The following is a 6,000-nucleotide window of genomic DNA, read 5'->3' as shown; positions in this document are numbered from 1 at the left end:
GATGATTCTCACTTTGGAGCCTAGGTTTCTGGAGGCCTTAACAGACTTCCACCATCTCTGAAGAACATTGCAATCAGCAGGTGGTCAAGTCTGGAGGCATCGAAAGAAGGCTAGAAGAGCACGTGGAGAAGAGACTCATTGTCCACCAAGGTCATCCGCGATTATTCCACAGCCAGTCAACCAGGAAGCCTGTGCTAAAGCCCAGTATATCAGGAGAATTAGCTTCCCTTAACAATACTTAATTGAAGCTAAATGACTGAGCTCAGATTAAAACAGAAGGATTGCCCTCCTGGCCAATATACTCATGGATAATAATATATGTATATATATATTTAGGAAATGCTTACTGATTTAAGTCATTGATACTTGGGGTGATTTATTCCACAGCAGCAGCTAACTGATACATTGCGGGGGGGGGGGGCGGCGCAGTATATGCTTCTGACAAAAAAATCGGGTCAGCCTGAAATTCACATCAAGATGTTTTTCTAAAGGTGTTTGAGTCTCTTGAATCCCACATATCCATCTAATTTTGCATTTCCCAAGAGCAGAAGCACTGAAATTCTGTATGACAGGCTGCTCTTGGGATATTTTCAACTTAGCTGGAACCAGGATTTGCCAGAAATGTCGTGAGACAGCTTGTTTAAGTGAGATTTCCTGCTCAGTTTCTTTTTTTAAAAGAGAGGAAGAAAGAGAAAAAAATAATGATTTTTGGATGGGGTTCCTCCGAGCTGGACACCTAACAAGAGGAGAGCCGATGTATAAGTTCTTCAGAAACTGTGGCAAAGTCTCCAACCTCCAGAGAATCCTGAAGATGAAATGTTCTAAGTGTGATTCTAAATTAATAATGCTGACATCACAAATTGCTCCCACAAATCGATCTCTCACTCTTCATAAATGTTCTGTTTACAGATTGCTCTGTCTTCCTGTGGCTGTGTCTGATTTAAGCTGCATAGGCTATTTCCCTACGATGCTTGATAATTACTTGTAGATTGTCTTCATTTCCTTCAGGCCTCACACTGAAAGACCGGTTTTTGCCACCGGACTATTTGGTTAATATTTTACATTTCAATTCCCCAATTCAAGCCAGGGAACCAGAGAAGAGTCTGAATAAAAGTTAAGCTATAGGTGCACATTTAGAAAAAAAAGAAAAGAAAGAGCAAAGGATGAATATGTATGAAACTTATTTAAAATGCCATATTTATGAGGAGAGGAAAAATATTGGAGCCTCACTTCCCCTTTACATATTTTCAAAACACCACATGGGATTGAGTGGGACCAAGTGAAAGGCATAAAATTTGTTGAGTGTGGCGGGTGTTTTAGTCTATTGGAACAGGGAGACGTTGGCACTGTGAATCATCTGGGGCTCTGGGTAGGATGACATACAGAGGCTGTGCCAATAGGGAAAGACTTGTATTCTCTCGGCCATGATTTTCAGTATGGCGGTCAGTGGGATTCTTGCCCTTTCGATGCCAATGGGTTCCAGTCTAGAGGCCCAAAATGGGAAGGCCGTGGGTGCTCCTCAGCCCACTGGGCTGTGGCTCATGTTTGCCTCCACAGCTTCAGCCTTCCTCTTCCTCGTGCTCCACCTGAGGACGGTGACACCAACGGGGAGGGACACACATGCCCCGTGGTTGGCAGTAGCTGGTGAAAGGGAAATGCGTGCCAGGGGAAATGTTCAATTGCTGAGATTTTCATTCAGTTAGCATGCATATTCACCCTCTGTGTACCAGGCCGGTTTGACGCTCTGGGTGTTTGAGACAAGTGAAGAGACAAGGGCTGCACTCTGGCCAGTGATCCCGTGTTTGGGTGCCCGAAGGAGAAGACACTAGCACATGTTCACAGGGAACATGGGCAGGGCTTCGGGTTCATGAATAAGGATCTGGTTATATAAGGTATGGCAGCTTTCTTTGAGAGGGCTGACAGTGGTCAAAATGAATCATCTAGATTCCAATATCAACACAGGATATCTCTAATCCAGAGGATTGGATTAAAGAAAGAGAGTTTGAAATCCTGGGCTCTAATGTCATATTAGATTGTACCGCTGTCTGGTGTTGCAGTTGGGGGTCACCCAACAACTCTTCCAACTGACCGTGGCCCTGTGAGCAACATGGGGAAGCACTGCCCGGTCCTGCCCCTTCCTCATGGTCACTGGGAGGTTTGAACCCATTAGTACAGCCACTGTTACAATGCATCTCCTCAAGGGCTTTTGCTTTTTGTTTATTGTTTTTGGTTTTTTTTTTTCACCACACCACCACTTTATTAAGCACGATGTCCTTGTCTTGGGACTGGTCTCTCTTGATAACATGTCCCAAGTATATGAGACAAATCTCACCACTCTTGCCTTTGAGGATCCTTAAATCGGTTTGCTCTTTTGGCAACCTATGGTCCTTTCAATATTCTTTTCCAGTACCATTTTCCTTCAGTCTTCATTGTTCAATGTCCAACTTTCACATGCATATGAGGTTCATCCCCTGTTCTGTTCACATGACTGCCTCATGGTCTCTGTACAGGTTTTGCACAAGCACACTGGAGTGTCCTGGAATTCCAATTCTTTTTAAGGCTATCCAGAGCTTGTTATGCCTTGTAATGCCTTGTTATGCCTTGTAATGCCTTTGAATAGTCAATGACACACAAGTAAACATCTTTCTGGTATTCTCTACTCTCAGTAAGGTCCATCTGACATCAGCAATGGTATAGCATTCCCTTTCTCTTATGGATCCACCTTGAAACTCTGACCACTCCCAATCAACTCTAATGATATGATATTGGTCCATCATTGGAACATTCTGTTGGAATGAGTGCAAATATGTATCTCTTCCAATTAGTTAGCTAAGTAAGTAGCTGTCTCCAAGTTTCTTGGCATAAGTGAGTGAGTGCTTTCCGTGCTTCATCAGCTTGTAGAATCGTTTCAATTTGCATGCCATCAATTCCTGGACACTGTTCTTGACTAATGCTTCCAGTACATCTTGGACATCTTCTTTCAGTCCCATTGGTTCATGTTCATATGCTACTCCTTGAAGTGGTTGAATTAATATGAACTACATATTACTTAAATGGAACTATATATCTCTTTCTTAAAACTCTAAATCTTTGTCACATACATATACCTAAAAAATATATTATCACTCAAGCTGTTTATTTTCCCAATAAAGAAAATAAAAATTGTAGATATAACTCATGTTTTAAGCAAATAGAGTATGATTTTTTTGATTTTCATGAGATCGTTATGAGTCTGAATTGAGTCCATGGAGTGAATCACTTCATATCTCTTTTTCACCCCCTTTTTTGTTATAAAATTTTAAACGTTGGCATTCTCTAAGGACTTTCCTGAGACTATTTGCCAATTCACACAGACATAAAGGCCACATCTTATAGAATGACTTCCTTAATCACGGTTTTCAGTTTTGCTTTTCTGACCTTTGTTGAGCATTTCTTGTTGCATATTTTTGGCTCAGCATTCCTAAACCCAAGTTCATTCCAATTCCCTGCCCTCTTGTCCCTCAGTGGGATGTTTATTAAGTGTTACCATGTGCCAGGCAGTAATATAGGAGCTGGGATGTGGCATAAATAAGCCAGACAGTGTTCTTATCCTTGCTGTGGGACTTTTATTCAAACAGAAGGAAATTGAGCAAATTACCTAATTTTCTCAATAGGTAAGCAAATTAATATTACGGTATTTCTAAATGTGATACATTCTCTAGGAACAAAATAATACAAGATGTGTCAGAAAGTACCCAAAGATGAAATTTAAGCAAGAAAAGTCAGAAGCCTTTGGGATGGTACTATTTGAACTAAGGTCTGAGTGCTAAAAGGAGCCAACTATGTGGAAAATTGAGGGTTCAGAGATGGACATAAGCTTGGTGTGCCTGAGAGATTGTCAGTCGAATGAGCCTCTCAAAATTGATAAAAGTTTGATTATATTGAATATCATGGGTCCCAGGCTGATTGAATTCAGGGGACTTTGACCAGGAACTTTTTTGGTTGTTGTAGTAAAGCATGTTCATTTAAATGAAAACATTATTAGTCCCCCCACTCCAACCCCCAGTGCACAGCCATTTCTGACTACCCAGTTGCCATCAAGTTGACCGGGTCTCATAGAACTGTGTGCCTCAGGGTTTCTGATGGCTGTTCTTTTGGAGGTAGACAGACCTTCAGGTCTTTCTTTTGAGAAACCTTTAGGTGAACTTGAAATTCCAACCTGTTGGCTAGCACCCAAAATCACTTACCATTTGTATCACCATCAACTTTGGTTTCGACCACCCCAATGATGAAATAGCTCTTCCATCCTCCTTTCTTTGCCCTCACCACACACACATTTCTATGGAGAGGCATGGAAGTCAGCTTGATAAACAGGGAAAAGAAAAAGGGACTTACTGAAGAAAGGAAAAGCTAAGTGAATCAACAATGCTTTCCTAATTGGTTTCCAGAGGCATTTGTCTATTTGAGAATGAGATGTTTGATATTCTGGTTGAGCGAGTTCTTGATTCCAGGTCATCAATTATGATAATAGAACAAATCAAAAAGTTTCCAGCAAACAGAAATTCTTCATTTCCTGGCTCCTACTCAAGTTTATTGATTGGACTATTTGATAAGCCTATAAATTTTATATAGAAAGGCTTAAAAAACAGTTAGCCGAGTCCTTGCTCTCTCCAAATCTGAAACATGGTGTGAGGTGCCTCGGGCAATTTGAATCATTTATCTCACCTTCTCTTTCTCCATAGTCAGAGGCAGGTGCTTCATAGATTAATTTGTTTTCACTCTTTTCATAGGAGGAATAGGCTATTGTATACATCACCTAAATTCCAAATGTCTCCTCTACTTATCTTTTAAGGTGGCCTGGTGGTGGGTGAGTTACAAATTGGGCTGCTGACCAAAAGGTCAGCAGCTCAAAACCACCAGCCAGTCCTTGGGAGGAACATGCGACTTTCTGCTCCTGGAAAGATTCACAGCCTCAAAAACCTACTTAGGAAGTTCTACTTTGTCCTGTAGGGTCACTATGAGGCAGAACTGTCTTGATGGCAATGAGCATGAATTTGATTTATCTTCAAGGATGCTAATCATTTGAACCCTTTCCCTATTGTTATAACCCATAAATATCAGGGGTGGAGAGAGAGGATCTCCTCTTTCTAAATTGGTTCATATTAATGCACGTGGGGAGATGGTATGAAATAGCAAACATTACATAAGACACGAGACCCAAAAGCTTAAGTTCAAGGTTCAACTCCTTCATCTCATGAGCCGCATGTCTTGGTAAATTTCTAAATGAGTTTTCACCATGATTTCCTCCTCCACAAAGGCTAGTCTTCGTTCAAGTTTTAAATGACCTAAAGTGCATTTTATAACTTTGATTATGCCAAAGCACTAGATTTGTCTAAAAGAGTTATCGATACATTAAACCACAAACACTATCCATAGCTGACCATGAAGCAATTTTCTTTGCATCTAAGAGCCCCATCACTTCAGTGGCTCTGTCTGTTCATTCTCTATGGTCAAACATCTTGTTTTCTTGAAGCTCTCCCCCCAAATGCTTCCACACTTATTCATCCTATAGAATTCATGTCATCCCAGTTTCTTTACGAAGTCTGATCTGAATACTCCTGACCATAAGCTTGTGTCTTCCTTCTCTAAATCCTTCTGGCATTTTTCATCGAGACACTTTGTGCCATGATTTTAATTATTGGATGCAATGATGTTTTGTCTTCCAGATAATGATTTCAGATTTTTTAAAGCAAAGGCCCAAAATGGGCTTTCTATGCTCTTTTTTGCAGTGCCTAGCCCAAGAGTTGAGGGGAAAGTGTTCATTTTCTAGCAAATTATGATGAATGACTCGCATGCATACATGCATGAGTGAGTGGGTCTCTCTCCTCGTCACTGCATAACAACGTGGCATTTATAATTTCTCCCCTGGCATTTCAGTTGGCGTAGTGACTTTTTATTGGATAATTACTGCACAAATGATTTCTCTCTCTCTCAACCGCCATTTAAAAAGTCAAATTTAGA

Source organism: Tenrec ecaudatus, chromosome 15 (genome assembly GCF_050624435.1).
Source record: "Tenrec ecaudatus isolate mTenEca1 chromosome 15, mTenEca1.hap1, whole genome shotgun sequence".
Classification (NCBI taxonomy): Eukaryota; Metazoa; Chordata; class Mammalia; order Afrosoricida; family Tenrecidae; genus Tenrec; species Tenrec ecaudatus.
The sequence above is the reverse complement of the archived record's forward strand: the minus strand, read 5'-3'. Positions refer to the sequence as shown.